The following is a 17,955-nucleotide window of genomic DNA, read 5'->3' as shown; positions in this document are numbered from 1 at the left end:
CGGGCAGAGAGAGAGAGGGAGAGAGAGAATCCCAAGCAGGCTCCACACTTGGAGCATGGAGCCTGATGTGGAGCTCGAACTCACCAACCATGAGATCATGACCTGAGTTGAAACCAAGAGTCATACGCTTAACTGACTGCGCCACCCAGGTGCCCCATAGGAAAAGAGAGTTTTAGTGGTTGTGCAATATTCTATGATACAGGAGAGGCACGAATTTCCGGATTATAGTCATGGAGAGCTTAACATTTCTATACATGAAGTGTGACTTACATTTTTGATTATGTAAGAGGAAATAAAATTTTAAGAGTAGGAAACAACTTGGGGAGGGAAGTCAATGGAAACGTAATGACTGGAAAGATTCCACCAGATTTGGAATAAGGAAGTCCCCGGGGACCCTGGTGTGAGCAAGAGAGCTGTTGCTCGAACTAAAATGACGGAAGTGAAGAGCGGATGAATAGCCCTCTTGCAAGAATCTCAGAAGTCAAGGAGAAGCCAGAGCAGGGAATAAGCGAGAGTGGAATAGAAGATTCGGGACAAGATTGGTTTTACGTCCTGAAACAGTCCAGATCAGCATGTCTGGGACGTGTGCATGTGTTCCCCCTGCTTGCAGTGACCATCTAAAATGTCACCCCCTGCACACAATCTCCCAACTAACTCAGGCTCGGTCTGGTCTCCTCCTGTTATACATGGATTGGAAATTTATACTCGGAACCTCACAATAATACACTGCTTAGACTAATGGTTCTCAACTGAGACTTTTGGTAACGTTTTTGGTTGTCACAACTCAGGGGGTGAGGGGTGCTTGGGTGGAGGCCAGGGATGCTGCTATGCTGACTACAGTGCACAGGACAGTGCTTACCTCAAAGAATCGTCCAGCCCCAAATGCCCACATTGCCGAGGATGAGAAACCCAGGCTTAGAGGTACACTTATACTGTTTGGAATTCAAGCTACCTCTCTCTCACTGTAATACCTCCTACTTGCTTTCCATGTTTCCCCTCTTGTTCCCCTACAATACATTGTCCACTGTGGTCAGAGTGACCTCTTTAAAAAAGACATGTCATATCTCTTCTTTGCTTAAAATCTTCAACGCCTTCCCAGTACACCTGGCTTCCCCACCCCCATTTCCTGTAGGTAACATCTATCCTGCAGGTGATGCGTCTCCTTGGTAACTGTGTGTTATACCTTTACTATAGATTCGTATGAGCATGAACAGTACATGGATGTTGTTCTAATGTTGTTGATAAAATTCATAGAGATCATTTCATATGCACTTTTCTATTTGCGGCTTGCTTACCTGGGGGACTGTTTGAAACAATGCCAAGATACTCATCGTACAAGTCTCTGTGAGCATGGTGTGCGAGGGTCTCTAGGGCTAAGGACAGATGCAATTGATGGGTCATCTTTGTACATCTACAACTTTACTAGATACCACCAAATTTCTTATACCAATCTAATCCTGTTGGTAAACGTAAGAGAGTTCACACATTCTCACCCAGCATCCCCCATGTTTATCAAACAAAATTAAAAACTGGAGCCAAAGCTTAAAAATCAGATAATTTCAGAAACACCATTGTTTCTGGCTCCCCTTGAAGAATCAGTGTGTGGCAAAGCAGAACCCACGTTTTCTGTATGAAAACACACACTCTACAATGGTCCCCACCACTCTGATTTTTCCTCCACATGGTCTGCTCCAGTAGCTTTCTTGCACAGTCCCCAAAGCCATATGAGTCTGTGATCCCTGCATTAGGAGGCCATGGCGCGCTATGAAAACACTGAACTATCTCAACGGACAGCCTTATGCGTGGCATGCTGACGCCTGTGATTCCTATGGTCTGCGAGCTGGCTGGAGACATGACGACACATGTGCAGTTGCTGTCTGCTCCCGCCCAACCAGAAGCTGCCCTCTTCTTTGCCAGTTGTCCTCCTTGTCTCCATTCCAACATTACTATTAATTCTACTTCATGGCCACTATATGTATCTCTCCTCCTTGCCTTCTTTTTCTGCCCATGCGCATACTTCCATACTTTGTTGGCTTTTTATCAACATTTCCAGGCAACCAAAACTCTGGACTTCAGAGCTGTTTGGATGCTTCTGCTGCTGCCCAAGGCACTTTTCTACACGGCTTTGTGCTGTTTTGTGGTCAAAGGCTGAGTCCGCCAGTATTTAGTCAGGGCCACAGTGACCACTTATTTTCTACCTCTCACAATGACTAGCACAGAAGATGTGTTCAACAAAAGTTGTGTAAGGTTTTAAGCGCGCCTGGGTGGCTCAGTCGGTTGGCCACCCAACTTCAGCTCAGATCATGATCTCTCAGTTCATGACTTCGAGCCCCGCATCGGGCTCTGTGCTGACAGCTCAGAGCCTGGAGCCTGTTTCCGATTCTGTGTCTCCCTCTCTCTCTGCCCCTCTCCTGATCATGCTCTGTCTCTCTCTCCCTCAAAAGTAAATATTAAAAAAATTTAAAAAACTGTGTAAGGTAGGTCAGGAGACTGTTGGGACTTGAATTTGTGCTATTTATTCATGAGAGGTAAAAGAGAATGAAGAATTGCTAAAATACGATCCTGGTATTTCTCAAACTATTCCTGTAACCAGATGAATGCACAGAGAGAGCTGGCTTAAAACAAAACCATACAGATTTCTCTACTGAAGGACATCTGTTGAGTCTTAAATATACCAATATACATTTAAAACAACAAAAGTGCAAAGTATATTGAACGTAGCAGTTTCTAAACTTCTTTGGTTCAGGGGACCAGGAATACTAGCAGAAGTAGAATTACATAGAATGCAGACTAGGAACACAGTTCTGTGTCGATCCCTTCAAGTTTTAGTTCTTTCCCTACACTAGCCTATAAAGCCTATTTTGTTTCTTTTTCTTTTTTTTTTTTTAAATGTTTACTTATTTAGAAAGAGAGTAAGCAGGGAAAAGGCAGAGAGACAGAATCCCAAGCAGGCTCCATGCTCAGTGCAGAGCCCTATGCAGGGGCTCAATCTCACAACTGTGAGATTATGACCTGAGCTGAAATCAAGAGTCAGAGGCTCAACCAACTGAGCCACCCAGGCACCTCTATTTTGTAATAATGGAATTGCTTTCCTAGGAAATTTTGAGTTATATTTTAAAGAGTTTTCATTATTCACAATAGCCAAGACATGGAAACAACCTAAGTGTCCATCAAGGGATGAATGGATAAAGATGCAGTGTATCTATTATTCAGCCACGAGAGAAGAAGGAACCCTGCCAGGTGTGACAAGGATGGACCTTGAGGGCATTATGCTAAATGAAATAAGCCAGAGAGAAAGACAAATGCTGCATGGTATCACTTATACGTGGAATCCAAACAAAACAGGGGTGCCTGGGTGGCTCAGTCGGTTAAACGTCTGACTGTTGATTTTGACGCAGGTCATGGTCTCATGGGTTCATGAGTTTGAGCCTCGAATCGCAGTTCTGGGCTGACAGTGCTGAGCCTGCTTGGGGATTTTGTCCCTCTCTCCCTCCCTCACTCCCTGTCTCTCTCTTCCTCCCTCTCCCTCCCCACCTCTGAAAATAAATAAACTTCAAAACAAAACAAAACAAAACAAAACAAAAACCACAGTCAAATTCACAGGAGAAAAGTGGAGGAAATAGGAAGAGGTTGGTAAAAGGGTTCAAACTTGCAGCTGGCAAGATGAATAAGGCGGGAGGATCTAATTTACAGCATGGTGATCATAGTTGGTGACACTGTATTGGATACTTGAAATTCACTAAGAGAGACGAACTTAAATGTTCTCATAAACACAAAAAGATAAATATGTGAGGTGCAAAAAAAACTTTAAAAATTAACTCCTGGGGCGCCTGGGTGGCGCAGTCGGTTAAGCGTCCGACTTCAGCCAGGTCACAATCTCGCGGTCCGTGAGTTCGAGCCCCACGTCAGGCTCTGGGCTGATGGCTCAGAGCCTGGAGCCTGTTTCCGATTCTGTGTCTCCCTCTCTCTCTGCCCCTCCCCCGTTCATGCTCTGTCTCTCTCTGTCCCAAAAATAAATAAACGTTGAAAAAAAAATTAAAAAAAAAAATTAACTCCTTCCACTTGAATTGAGTAGAATATTCGTTTTATCCCCTCCCCCATCCAGCAATTTCAATAATAGTGCTTTTAAGAATGGTTTAGCTACCTTTTGTAATTGAAAGCTGAAAAATAACAAATAGGCTGATCAAAGCCCACAAAAACAAATCCACACGTCTGGACAAATCTTCAAACTACAAGTAACATCAAGTTAAAATGAACAAGTCTCTACTATCCTAAACAAAATAAAAGGCAACACTTCAGGCAAGTTCTCAAAAGGCACCTAACAGCTTTCTCCCAGACCCCAGGGCTCACTCCATGTGATCAAGTTTGGAACAAGGGAGGCTGGCTAAAGTGAGCCGTGTACCTGAGGCACTAACAGCATCCAAGCCATTTCATGTCCTAATAACTGCACAGTGGGACAAATGGCTGTATCTGATCGTCCTCTACTTGAGGGCAGAGGCTGTCCTAAACGTGCTCTGGATCTCTGCACCCCCCCCCCCCCCCCGCCCAGGCCCATGGATGCCCGTCGCACTGAAAGGCACAGAGTCAATTAAGGTAGAACTCACCGATAGGAGGAAAAACAAAAAATGGAGCAAACTCACAAATGTTCTTGCTCTCATGAAACCGAAAAAGTCCTCTTACAGATGTTTTGGGACTAAGGCTCACGTAGCTGTGAGCAAGTGCTGTTAGCTGAGCTGGTAATATTCTTATCACCTTAACCTGGGACAGCCTGCCCTCTTAAGAAGAATAGCTCATTTAACCCCTGTGCAATAGGGGCGCAGCACTAGCATTTTCTCGATTTGAGGATGACAGCTATTCTGTGATTTACTGTGGTCTACTGACCAATGAAGAATAAGACAATACCACCAAATGTGACAGGCTGAACTTCTTACAGATGTGACTTTTGATGCTCACCATATTTACTGCTAGGACAAATCAGGCTCAGGAACACCTACTATAAATCAGATATCTAACACTAACAAATTATGCACCCATTACAGATGACCTTTGGAGTTGCTCAAGGTACAGTCACAATCATGCATTAAAAAAAGCCGCCTTTCACTGTAATGTGTGAATGTATGAAATTAAATGAGGCTTGCAATGTAATCAGTGTGGTTGGCTGCTTTAATATATTCCATTTCAATTTCAAATCACCACAAGCCAAGAGTGACGAATCTAATTTGATCAGTTGTTCACAAAAACACAGAAAAGCAAATGTGGATCTAGCAACACAGCCAGATTTTTAAAGGAATTAATATTTTCTCCCACCGGAAGTATTTTTTTTAATTAAAAACAAACGCAAACACAGTTATTTCCTCACCAAAAAATTCAACCCTCACACTCAAAAGTTCAAAAGATATAATATTTAAGTAAAAGGTATATTTAATTTTTTAAAAAGCCAACAACCTATTACAAATGTATCAAAAAAAGAAAATCAAAAGGTCGTTTTTTTGTGATACTTACAAACAACAGGGCACTTGGAACCAACATGGAAGGTTCTCCAACACTGATTGTTACTATCTAGCAAGAATTTGTACATAAACACAACTCTCTTTTTTAATGTATTTTTTAAGAGTTTATTTATTTTAAGAGAGAGCATGTGAGTAGGGAAGGCGTACAGAGACAGGAAGACAAAGAATCCCAAGCAGGCTCCAGCTGTTAGGGCAGAGCCCGAGGTGGGGCTTGAACCCAAGAAGTGCAAGACCATGACCTGAGCTGAAACTGTGAGCCAGACGCTTAACCAACTGAACCACCCAGGTGCCCCTATGAACACAATTCTTGATCTACAGCTCTACTCTAAGTATGGGGCAATGGGGCAAAACATTTTACAAATGCAGTCACTGTCACACTCTAGGTCTTTAGGTCTCTAGCTGCTGATGAGCAGGGCCTGCAACAAACACCACACAGGAGAGGGGAATGAGGTCACTTATCCCCATCACCTTTTGAAATTGTGGTGCTCTTTAGACTCTCCCTAGTTGATATACAATTTGCAAGGCTTCAGCATTTTTCTCTGGGTCTGTGTGCATCATTTCCACAGGGAAAACATGGGATGTTTCCTGAAGTTGGACATTTACTACAGGGAGTCTTCCAAAAGTGGTAGAAATACACACAATTCAGTCTCACCGAACAGTCGCCAGAGATTTTTAAGTCATAAATAGGATTATGCCACCCACTCCTCCTTTTTAAAAGCCTCAAAGAGCTTCCTGCTGTACTGAGAATACTATTCATACCCGACTTAGCATATCCATATAGCTCCTGCCTAACTCTCCGGCATCACCTATATTCCTCTCGCTGTCCTCCAGCCACACATGCCCCTCGCTACTGCAAGATGCTCCCGCCCCAGGCTCTTTCACCTTGCCCTTGGTCTAGAATATCTTGCCTGCAGACTTTCCTATGGCTGCTTTCTTCTTGTCATTCAGGTCTCAGCTCAAATGTCACCTCCTTGCAAAGAACTTCCTATCCATTAAACCACCCCCCTTTTTATTGCCTAGTAGGGGTTATTGTCTGAAATTACCTTGTCTCTCTCCTGTAGAATATGCCAGGAGATGCCCGATATGGGGTAGGCCATCAGTAAATACACTTTCATTTTTTAAAATTTTTATTTAAATTCTAGTTAACATACAGCATAATATTAGTTTCAGGTGTATGATATAGTTTAACAGTTGATACATAACCTGGTGCTCATAAAGACAAGTGGCCTCCTTAATTCCCATCCTCTATTTAACCCACCCCCCACCCCTTTCCCCTCTGGTAACTATCAGTTTATTCTCTATAGTTCAGAGTCTGTTTGTGGTTTGCCTCCCACCTTTTTTTCCCCTTTGTTCATTTGTTTTGCCTCTTAAATTCCAGATGCGAGTGAAATCATATGCTGTTTGTCTGTCTCCAACTGACTTATTTCCTTTAGCATTACCTCCATTCTCTCCTTCCATTCGTGTCATTGCAAATGGCAAGATTTCATTCTTTTTTACGGCTAATATTCCACTGTATACATACACACCACATCTTTTTTTTTTTTTTTTTTTTTTATATTTCAGAGAAAGAGAGGGAGAGCACATGTACACAAGCAGGGGAGGGGGAGAGGGAGAGAGAGAATCTCAAGAAGGCTCCATGCTAGTGTGGAGCCCAACCTGGGGATCATGACCGGAGCTGAAATCCAGTCAGACACTTAACCGACTGAGTCACCCAGGTGCCCCATCCACACCTTTTTTATCCATTCAACTGACAGTGGACACTCGGGCTGTTTCTGTACCTTGGCTATCGCGGATGATGCTACTGTAAACATCGGGGTGCACGTATCCCTTTGAATTAGTGTTTTTATATTCGTTGTGTAAATACCTAGTAGTGCCATTACTGGATCGTAGGGTAGTTCTATTCTGAACTTTGTGAGGAGCCTCCATACTGTTTTCCACAGTGGCTGCACCAGTTTGCACTCTCACCAACAGTGCAAGAGGGTTCCCGTTTCTCCGCATCCTCGCCAACAGCTGTTGTCTCTTGTGTTGTTGATTTTAGCCATTCTGACAGGTGTGAGGGGATACATCATTGTAGTTTTGATTCGTATTTCCCGGACGGATCAGTGAGTATTTACTAAATTAAAACAAACTTATAATAAAATACAGGACAATAATACATAGTACAAGAGGCGCCACAGTGAGATAGATGTTTGAGGATTTCTTTTTTAAATAGCGAGGGAGTATGCCATAGGAGAAGGGTGGAGTCGGGGGGTGGGGCCAAAGTCTTTGGAGCCAAATGGCCCCTGGTTTCAATTATGGGTCTGTACTAGATTTAGATTACCATCCTAGGAAACAACTTAAGCTGACCTCAGTTTCACATCTGTAAAATGGGGGAAAACATTTACTTAGCAGATTATTGTGAAGAGTAGCATTACACATGTAAGGAGTTGAATAGTTCAGTAATAAGGGATTTAAGTATTTTTTTAATTTACTTGCCAGTACCAACTACTACTGACAAATCCTCTTCAAATAAAAACAGCAATTTGTCAGGACAAAATATGGATGAATTTAAATACATGAACAGTCATTACATACCCCTGGAATAGGAAAAATTACATATACAAATGGACAGAGATATAAATGGTACACTTTCCAGTTTCAAACCAAGTGACGGTTGATATCTCTATTGCTTCTAACAAAATGTAATGTATCCTATTTCTTTTTCATGACAAAGACAGTAAAATGTTTAAACAACTGCAGGGATCAGCACGCCTGGGTGGCTTAAGTCGGCCAAGTGTCTGACTCTTGATTTTGGCTCAGGTCATGATCTCATGGATTTGTGAGTCCGAGCCCCGCATCGGGCTCCTCGAACTGACAGTGGGCAGCCTGCTTGGAATTCTCTCTGTCTCCCTCCCTCTCTACCCTTCCTGCACATGCTGTCTCTCAAAATAAATAAATGAACTTAAAAAAACAACTGCAGGGTTTTATTAATTTACATTCAGTTGAATAAAAGGTGAATATACCAAAGGGTGTTTATTAGTTAATTTTATTCTCCAGAGGTGCTTGGGCCAAATCATGTCATAACAAAGACACCACATAGCATGGCCTGTATTAGTACTGAATAAAAAGGTAGCACTTTTTCTATCTGCCTTTTTCATTTGAGAAGTAGGGGACTATGGTGGCTTATTTATTGGGCAGGGAATGTATTCGATGACACTAGCTTTTTAGGATAATGAAAATCTCCAAACAGGTCAAACACTTGAAATGGTTAAGTACCGACTGCATCATGGAGGTGCTATGCAACCAGCCTTCTTTGTGCTACTAATTCTGAAGCTAAATAGATTTGGGGAATTAGCTAAAAAGAGAAGAGCACTAGAAAAAAATGTTACAAACTGAGGAATACAAAAGGGTAGTGTCAAGGAGAAGGTTGTTGGATTAAAAGTATTATTTGAGTAAAAAAATAAGAGAAAACAGCAAAAGTAGATAAAGTGGTTTATATAAGCTTGGACTGACCCAAACCTATAATGTTAGGATAGATCGTGTGAAGTCGCTATTTTTGGGAAGTCAAAACGGTCAAATGTCAGCAATTTTATATCCTTCAAACTGATATATTTGCCAAAGCACTTAGGACTCTGTGTTACTATGTGATAAATGATATTCACTAACCCATGCATGAGTTTTACTTAAGTGTTAACTCTGAATGCATTGTATTTGGGAACTTTACACAGCAGGGTCTGAAATGGTAACCATTAGGTGCCAGACTCCACTGTGGACAAGAAACAGTTCCATTTTTAAATATTCAAACTCATAAATTACTTTCAAGGGCAGTTACATTTCAGAAGGCATGCTCAGTTTCCAGAGTAAGACTGGGACAGAAATTTTAAGGCAGGAGTTTAGAAGTGTTGAAATATCTCAAAGTCTGAATAAAGGCAAGATTCAGTAGAGCATCATGAAAAAAAAAAAAAAAGACGTGAACCTGCTTCCTAACAACTAATATTTTAAGATGTTTAAGAATACCATAGGAATATATTTTTAAAATAACAGAAAGTGAAGATATCAAGGCATATAAATAAATCTGTCACTGCAGTGACAATGTACTGATGAAGTGGGGCGGTAAAATGAAAAGGGGAAAAATTCAGGTAAACACTCCAGTATTTAAAAACAAATGGTGCATTTGGATAGCTAATGCGATAATTTGAATTGCAGCATGTGGTATTCTAAAAAGGAGTTCTGCAGAGTTGCCTGAGTGCTAGAAGGTGATTGGTTAAGCCTGTTCCGGTACCATGTATGATAATAAATAGCCTGGTCTGCATTCATGGCGGCAGGGGATGTTTAAAGAAAATGAATATGGCGAATGAATGGTTACTGGGCAAGAGGTTTAAACCTACTCCTAACCACCAGAAAGTCTTCTGTTAGTCAGTCACAATCAACCTAAGGTAGTACGGAAGGGGATAGCCAACGTGAATAGTTTAACCACAGGGCAAAGCAGGAGTCGACATTTGTATCTCAATGCTGTCCCTGGTTATAGGCTGACCGAACAGAGATTAAGCCCATTATCAAACCATATTTCACCAATTCTAAGATGAATCCCCTCCCCCATGTTTGAAGATCCTGTGAAACCAGGATGTGTCTTAAATCAATTACATTTTAGATTAAATGATATATGTTAATCGACAGAGAGGTTAGCTAATGGCCACCCTTCTAAAAGTCATTTTGGTCCAACTGAAACCAGCTAAGCATCAGAAGATGTTCGGTTTCCTCCATGATTCATTAACAGCCACTAGTATCCTAGACCATAAAAAAAGATCAGGAAAGGAAATCGTCCTGGTCACCTACACGTTTCTGATGTCTAAACACACCTTGAATTATGCTCTTTGTCTGGACTCGAAATCTTTTTTTTTTTTTTTTTAAATTTTTTTTTTCAACGTTTATTTATTTTTGGGACAGAGAGAGACAGAGCATGAACGGGGGAGGGGCAGAGAGAGAGGGAGACACAGAATCGGAAACAGGCTCCGGGCTCCGAGCCGTCAGCCCAGAGCCCGACGCGGGGCTCGAACTCACGGACCGCGAGATCGTGACCTGGCTGAAGTCGGATGCTTAACCGACTGCGCCACCCAGGCGCCCCGAAATCTTTTTTTTTTAAAGGGTAGGCTTCACACCCAGCACAGAGTCCAGTGTGGAGCCCCATGTGGGGCTTAAACTCATGACCCCAGGATCAAGACCTGAGTTGAGATCAAGAGTCAGACACTAAGGGTGCCTGGGTGGCTCAGTTGGTTAAAAGTGTCTGACTTCGACTCAGGTCATGATCTCACGGTTCATGAGTTTGAGCCCCCGTCGGGCTCTGTGCTGACAGCTCAGAGCCTGGAGCCTGTGTTCGATTCTCTGTCTCCCTCTCTCTCTGCCCCTCCCCCGATTGTACATGTGCTCTCTCTCTCTCAAAAATAAACATTAAAAAAAAAAAAAAGAGTCAGACACTTAACCAACTGAGCCACCCAGGCACCACTGAACTAAGAATCTTGAGAGATTCTGTATCTAAGAATCAGGGGGTCCCTCTACTGGGACCCCTGACTTTGTTATAAAAAATAAAAAGAAAAAATAAAGAGCTACTGTGTACAATCAAAGCCTTTATGGAGGGAAATCTTTGCAGATACAGAAAACATATACTATACATTGAACACAAAACATTCACTATACATTGAACTCCTCATGGAACGGAGACCAGCCACTGGATAATTGGAGAAAACCTTACAGAAATCTTTTGATGAATTTTACTAAACAGAATAAGAGTGATCACTACAGAGATTGTATGATGAAGAAAATAAGACCTCCAAGGTCCTGTACTGCCCAATAAAATAGTCACTAAGCACGTGTGATTATTTCAAATTAATCAAAATTAAGTAACATTTAAAAAATTCAGTTCTTCAATTACAAGCCACACTCAAGTGTTCAATAGCCACATGTGGCTGGAGGCTACCACATGGAACATCATAGATATACAGAACATTTCTGTCACCGCAGACAATTCTACTGGACAGTGCTACTCTAGACTAACATCTGATGCTGAGACAAACCTCACCTTCAACACTTAGCAGTTGTGATTTTGGACAAATTAACAAGCCTCACGAATATTCAGTTTTCTTCTTGGTGAAACGAATATGTAATTGTTATCTTACTCCCCAGGACGCTGTGAAGATCAGAGTGCTACAAAAAGGTTAGCACTAGTAAGTTTTTTATTTTTAATTGACTTGTACTTTATTGTTACTTTTATTTATTTATTTTTTATTTTTTTTTTTAACGTTTATTTATTTTTGAGACAGAGAGAGACAGAGCATGAACGGGGGAGGATCAGAGAGAGAGGGAGACACAGAATCTGAAACAGGCTCCAGGCTCTGAGCGGTCAGCACAGAGCCCGCCGCGGGGCTCGAGCTCACGGACTGCAAGATCATGACCTGAGCCGAAGTCGGCCGCTTAACCGACTGAGCCACCCAGGCGCCCCTATTGTTACTTTTAAAAGTTCTATTTAAGTAATCTCTACACCCAACATTCGGCTCGAAATCACAACCCCAAGATCAAGAGTCACACGCTCTTCCAAATGAGCCAGCCAGGCACCTCGACTTGTACTTTATTAAGGTTACTCTCATCTTTCTGCATTTTTGATGTTGAGTGGATATTTTTTTTTTTTTTTACTGTTTAAACCTCAAGTTTATTGCTTTTTTCCTTCTTCGTTAAAAGAAAAAAAAGGAAGAACAGGCCTCCAGATATTTTTAGCAAACAAGCACCTCCGGTAGCGACAAGATATGAGCAAATGAGTGAGGTGGGCTTTGACGGGGCTGTGGCGAACAGAGAGCCCCCAGCCCATGTTCCCTCTGAACTACTGGCTACTCAGCTCCGGCCGACGCCACCATGCAGGAACACTGACTCAGAGTAGCCAACTACAAATTTTAAAAGACAGCCAGAAATCTGGCTTTTTATACAGAAAGACCAGTCTTCGAAATACTAGCAACTAATTAAAAATGTTAAGTATTCTTCAGGCAAATGAAACACATTTAGAGGTCATATGTGGCCCGAGTCTGCCACTAAGTGACCGTTGGTTTCTAAGACTCCACGGCAGCTAGATTTCCTTCTCCTTGGTTCCATGCCTTAAAGACACTCTTAGAAATAAATGCATACAATTTACTCTTCATTGCACCTCATGGTAAAATGGAAATGAAATCCATAGTGTTATTGATTTTATACAGATTACCACTCCCCAGTATCAGAGTTATTTGTAAGGTTACTAAAACACAACACTTAAAAATACATGGACTTTATAAATACTTTAAGAGAACAAATAACCCAGATTTAGAAAAGAAGTTTATGTCCTCTTGAACCAAATTCCCAGAAAAGGAGAAAGAAAAATGTATTATTATTCTTAACGTGAATTTATGCCCAGATTTTACTGCAATTAAAGAAATTATTTTCTTTAATGTTTATTTATTTTTGAGAGAGACAGAGACAGAATGCGAGTGGGTTGGGGCAAACAGGGAGGGAGACACAGAATTGGAAGCAGGCTCCAGGGTCTGAGCTGTCAGCACAGAGCCCGACGTGGGGCTCAAACTTGTGAGCCGTGAGATCATGACCTGAGCCAAAGTTGGACACTCAACCAATTGAGCCACCCAGGCGCCCCGAAAGAAATTATTTTCTTGTTTCATTGTTACTCCACTGGAAAATTACTAAAAATCTGGGGGAGAACTATAATATTTTATATAAATAAAAGCCACAGGTCTCCTCTGATGAATGAGTTGAGATACTAAAAAAAAATCTTAAGTTTTTGGAAAGCTTAATGCCAGAACGCAAAGCGCTACCTTTTAATTCTCCTAGTAATTTAAATGCTGTACACTCAAAAGCCCATTAAATTTAGGTTTCTGGACTGTACAGGGAAGCATACTTAACGTTTTATTGCAAGCACACTTAACTACATTTTACTTTTATGACATACCCACCCAAAGTAACCAGCAGTTGTAGCCTTTTTATTCAGTTGGTAATTGAAATATTGTTTCTAATACAAATATATGGTTTATCACACATATTTATCACTGACTTGGTATACTTCATAATAACATTATAACCCCACTGTGTACTGAATACCACTTACAGTTCAAACTACTCAAGATAAGCACTGTTACTTTCAAGAGAAGATTGGCAGTAATTAAAGGTCTTATTTAGTAGTTGTTGGTAACCATGTTTTTAAGGAGGTTTAAAAAACAATGGAAAGCAGTATAGATACATTTAATTTGATAATTGTATTTTATTAATGGTATCTATCTTGGATATATACTTCAACAGGGGTTAAAACAAAGACGTGCTAAACTATTACCAATGCGATGCAAAAGAATGACACGGAAGTGTTTTGCAATTCATCAGTGAGAATGGAAATATCTGTGAACTACATGGCATAAAACTAAATCATATCGGAACACTAATAATAATAATAATAATAACAACAACAACAATAGTACTTTGCACTTACAGACCTGCTTTCAGAGGATTTTCGGAGTGCTTTTTAAACACCTATCATTTTTCTTTTTTTGAACAAATAAGACAACTAAATCAAAGAGTAATAATGGTTTGCCCATTCCACAAAGTGAGTCAGCGGCAAACCAGGAATAGATTTTCTAACTTGTTCAGTCGCCTGCAATTACGCTGCACAATGATTACTCTGTTAGAGTCTGTCTTGCAGGTTATACCCAAGACACAGGTACCAAAGGGGCTTTTACTATTTTTCTTCCTGGCCCCAGCTTATTAATAACAGTTGTCTTTACAAACGGATGCTGCCAACAGTAATGCGTCGCTGCTCAACTGAGGGTCCGGCGGGGAGACCACGGAAGAGCAGTGTACGAGCCTTGCAGTGGTCCCTCGACTCCCCACCTCCAGACACTTATCTGGAGATGGCCTCTAGACATTCTGAGTTATCATAAAGACCTGTAAACCAAGCAACTCATTTGGAGTGCTAGGAGAAACTGAAAGATAGCAAGGTTATCAAAGAGCTCGAACTGTACATCACTAGAAAAACCTGCATGCAAAACGGCCAACTGCTTTGGCAGGTATATACATTCTGGAGGGCAAGGAGTGGGCCTGGACAGGGGAAACTTGTAGATTTTTTCAGTTTATTCCACTAATAAAGCAGAGTATCAGCTTGATTTATATGACCTAAAGGTGTGACTGAACAAAGAAATTTCCAGGGTAGAATTTATATAATGTCCTGGAGGTGCATCCTATCACAGACCAACTCTATTAGGAATTACCAGAAATGGGGCGCCTGGGTGGCGCAGTCGGTTGAGCGTCCGACTTCAGCCAGGTCACGATCTCGCGGTCCGTGAGTTCGAGCCCCGCGTCGGGCTCTGGGCTGACGGCTCGGAGCCCGGAGCCTGTTTCCGATTCTGTGTCTCCCTCTCTCTCTGCCCCTCCCCCGTTCATGCTCTGTCTCTCTCTGTCCCAAAAATAAATTAAAAAAACGTTGAAAAAAAAAAAGGAATTACCAGAAAGGAGGTAAATTAAGGTGGGAAATTAAGTCAATGTGTTGTGAGGGCATGGGCTAAATGTTGGATGAATGTACGGGTATATATGGATGGAAAACAGTTTTTCATGCAGTTTGAGGGTGTGATAATAAACAGAAAACAGGATGGAGTCAGAAAAGTATTCTGTAACATCAAAATATTCTATAAGAAAACAAATTATGTTTCTACTATGAAGTATCTGGGAAGACATTCATTTCACATACCATTTATAAGGCTCTTACGTGTGCAAGCTGCCCTCAGACATATAGTAACACAGCAAGCACGGTGCCATCCTCAAAGTTATAATGCCTGAGGGGCGGTGCTTAAGAGCTGCAGGAGTTTGGAGGACAAAGAGATCACCTCTGGAAGGGAAGCCTTAAAGTATGAACAAAATACCAACAGGGAGAGACTGGGATGATGTGGGCGATGTAGGCAGGGGAAACCCAGGAGCTGGGAGAGTTAGCCACGGTAGAGACAAGGCCCGCTCAGGGACTGGTGAGGGTACTTATCTGTGAGTGCCACGGGAGTGCTATCTCAATCCTCCCAGGCAAAAGGGAGTGATGAGAAGGCCAACAGTGACTCTTTTATTTTTATTATAATTTTTAAAGTATTTATTTTATTTTTGAGAGAGAGAGAGAGAGAGAGAGAGAGAGAGAGAGAGAGAGAACGAACGAGTGGGGGAAGAGGCAGACTGAGAGGGAGACACAGAATCCAAAGCAGACTCTAGGCTATGAGCTGTCAGCACAGAGCCGGACGCGGGGCTCGAACCCACGAGCCGTGAGATCATGACCTGAGCTGAAGTGGGACACTTAACCAAATGAACCACCCAGACGTGCCAATAGTGACTCTTTTCTAGCTCTAAGACCCCAGTGCTGGGAAATGGAGCCAGCCAAGCTATCCCTCCTACTTGGATATCCAAGGTAAGCCCAAGATATGACCATGGCACACAGAGGTGTCCTTCTAACATGTCCAGGACCACCATCCTGTCCCAGACCTTTTGGGGACAGGCAACAATATGAAACTGCAGAAGGCTGATCTACCAAGATCCACCTGGCTAGGCCCAGAGATAAGGAGAAAATGACAGGAGGTGGGAAAGGTCTCAGAAATCCAACTGTGGAGACGCCTAACTACCAGGGTTGGGTTAGCGTCTAACTCAGTGTCTTCCCAGTTACCTATCCAGTCTTCTCGAGGATTCCCCACCCTCCACAGCAGCCCTTTCCTACTTTTATGATGTAAGCTAATGGGGAAAATAACATGTTCTTTATAGCCAATTTTGTTGAAATGCATTTATTTCATCTTCCATTTGCTCATTACCAGAAAACAGTTCTTCTTACTTACTTTTCCCCAGCCCATTTTTTTCCTTCACTTTATTCTCAAATGCTATATTAGCTCATAGAGTACCATAAATGATTCCTTTATCTAGGAAATAATTCATGTGTTTGACTTCAGTTTCCCTTCTACTGTCTATTTAAATTGTTATCTAGATGCCACCCAATCTCCCTTTCTATATCAAAGTCAAAATTAATGCATATTTGACATGAAGCAATATGAAAGTTTGCAGAGTTTTACTAACTCCAAGATTTTCAACCCTGTGGGTGTGCAGTGAAGTCACCATGGAGCTTTTTAAAATACACAGCCACTGGGGTCCCACCCTAGACCTACAGAATCAGATATCTGATGGTAGCATCTGGGCACCTGTCGTTTTTAGAAATTAAAAAAAAACAACACCCTGGTTGTTAAGAAGAAATTTGTTAAAGGGAACTTGGTTTGGCTGTCTTCCAGCACACAAACACAACTATTTTTTACCCTCCCTAGAAAAGAGCCAATAGTTAGTACTGATTGCCTAATATTAATGGACTACATGCCATGCCAAAGGGACATAGCTTAACAAAATGGAAATGATTTGCAGATTATTTGTGTTTCTAACTCTTTCATAAGGACTAACGATGAGAATTACACTCATCTCTTCTAACGTACTTCCTGTAAAGAAACTTAAAAAGGAGTTATCAAAATCAATTTTAAGCTCCACCATGTCTTTTTCATACTTTCACCATTCAGTAAGAGTCCGTCATTTAAAACATGCCAGGTGTTGTGCTGAATGCTGGGGATACAAACAGGAACAAAACACGGTCGACGAGATGCTGCAGAAACCCATTCAGATACAGTAACTGTAATATTAAATACTATAACAGTGATTTGGATCAAGTGTTATTCTCAGAAGTAATAAAACCAAGTGATGTTTACTGCATGTTTACCGTGCACCAGGCACTGTTCTAGGCATTTTACATATCACCCTGTCTCGATATTATCCTGTTTAACTTTGAGCCCTACGTGGCAGGTGTTATTCTACTGAAGGCTGTACATATGAGGCAGCACAGGGGTAAGTCACATACCCCAAGGTTACTTATTTAACAAGAAGTGGAAAATCCAAACTTGAAGGGGCCATTCTGGCTCCAGAGCACAGGCTTCTAACTACTACCATATACTGCCTTTCAGGAGCCCAGGCCGGTGCCCTTGGTGCTCAAAAAATGCCAGCAGAAAGAAGGAAGGATGGAAGGCAAGATGGAAAGACCGGAGCAAAGAAGGAAACAACGAATATTCACAGAGTGCTCATACAGTGTGCCTGAAACCCCTTCTTCCTAATGTTCTGGAACATTATAGGCTAAAACCTATGAGTGTTTGCATGATTCTTTAAAAACCTAGGCAAAAGACAAACATTGTATCTTTCCCTCCCCTTCAGTAACGGGATCAGAAGCTACGTTGTCCCAGCTAACCCTTCAATTGATCTCTTCACTTCTCTGCTCCTCTAGTTCCTATGAGCTTGTATCATTTGGGAGCCAAAGTGAAAACACACTCTAGGACACTGCTTTCAAGATTTCCCACGCGCCCCAGCATGTTACAGTGATACTCTGCTGCAATGAGAAAGGTAT

General features: G+C 41.7%; 1 protein-coding gene across 1 annotated transcript in view; it reads right to left on the bottom strand.

Moving 5' to 3' along the window:
• Positions 1-17,955, bottom strand: part of POLA1 (DNA polymerase alpha 1, catalytic subunit) — a 299,688-nt gene that overhangs the window by 36,868 nt on the left and 244,865 nt on the right. The gene's annotated exons all lie outside the window — the stretch shown is intronic.

Source organism: Prionailurus viverrinus, chromosome X (genome assembly GCF_022837055.1).
Source record: "Prionailurus viverrinus isolate Anna chromosome X, UM_Priviv_1.0, whole genome shotgun sequence".
Lineage (NCBI taxonomy): Eukaryota > Metazoa > Chordata > Mammalia > Carnivora > Felidae > Prionailurus > Prionailurus viverrinus.
This window is presented reverse-complemented; position numbering and strand designations above follow the sequence as displayed.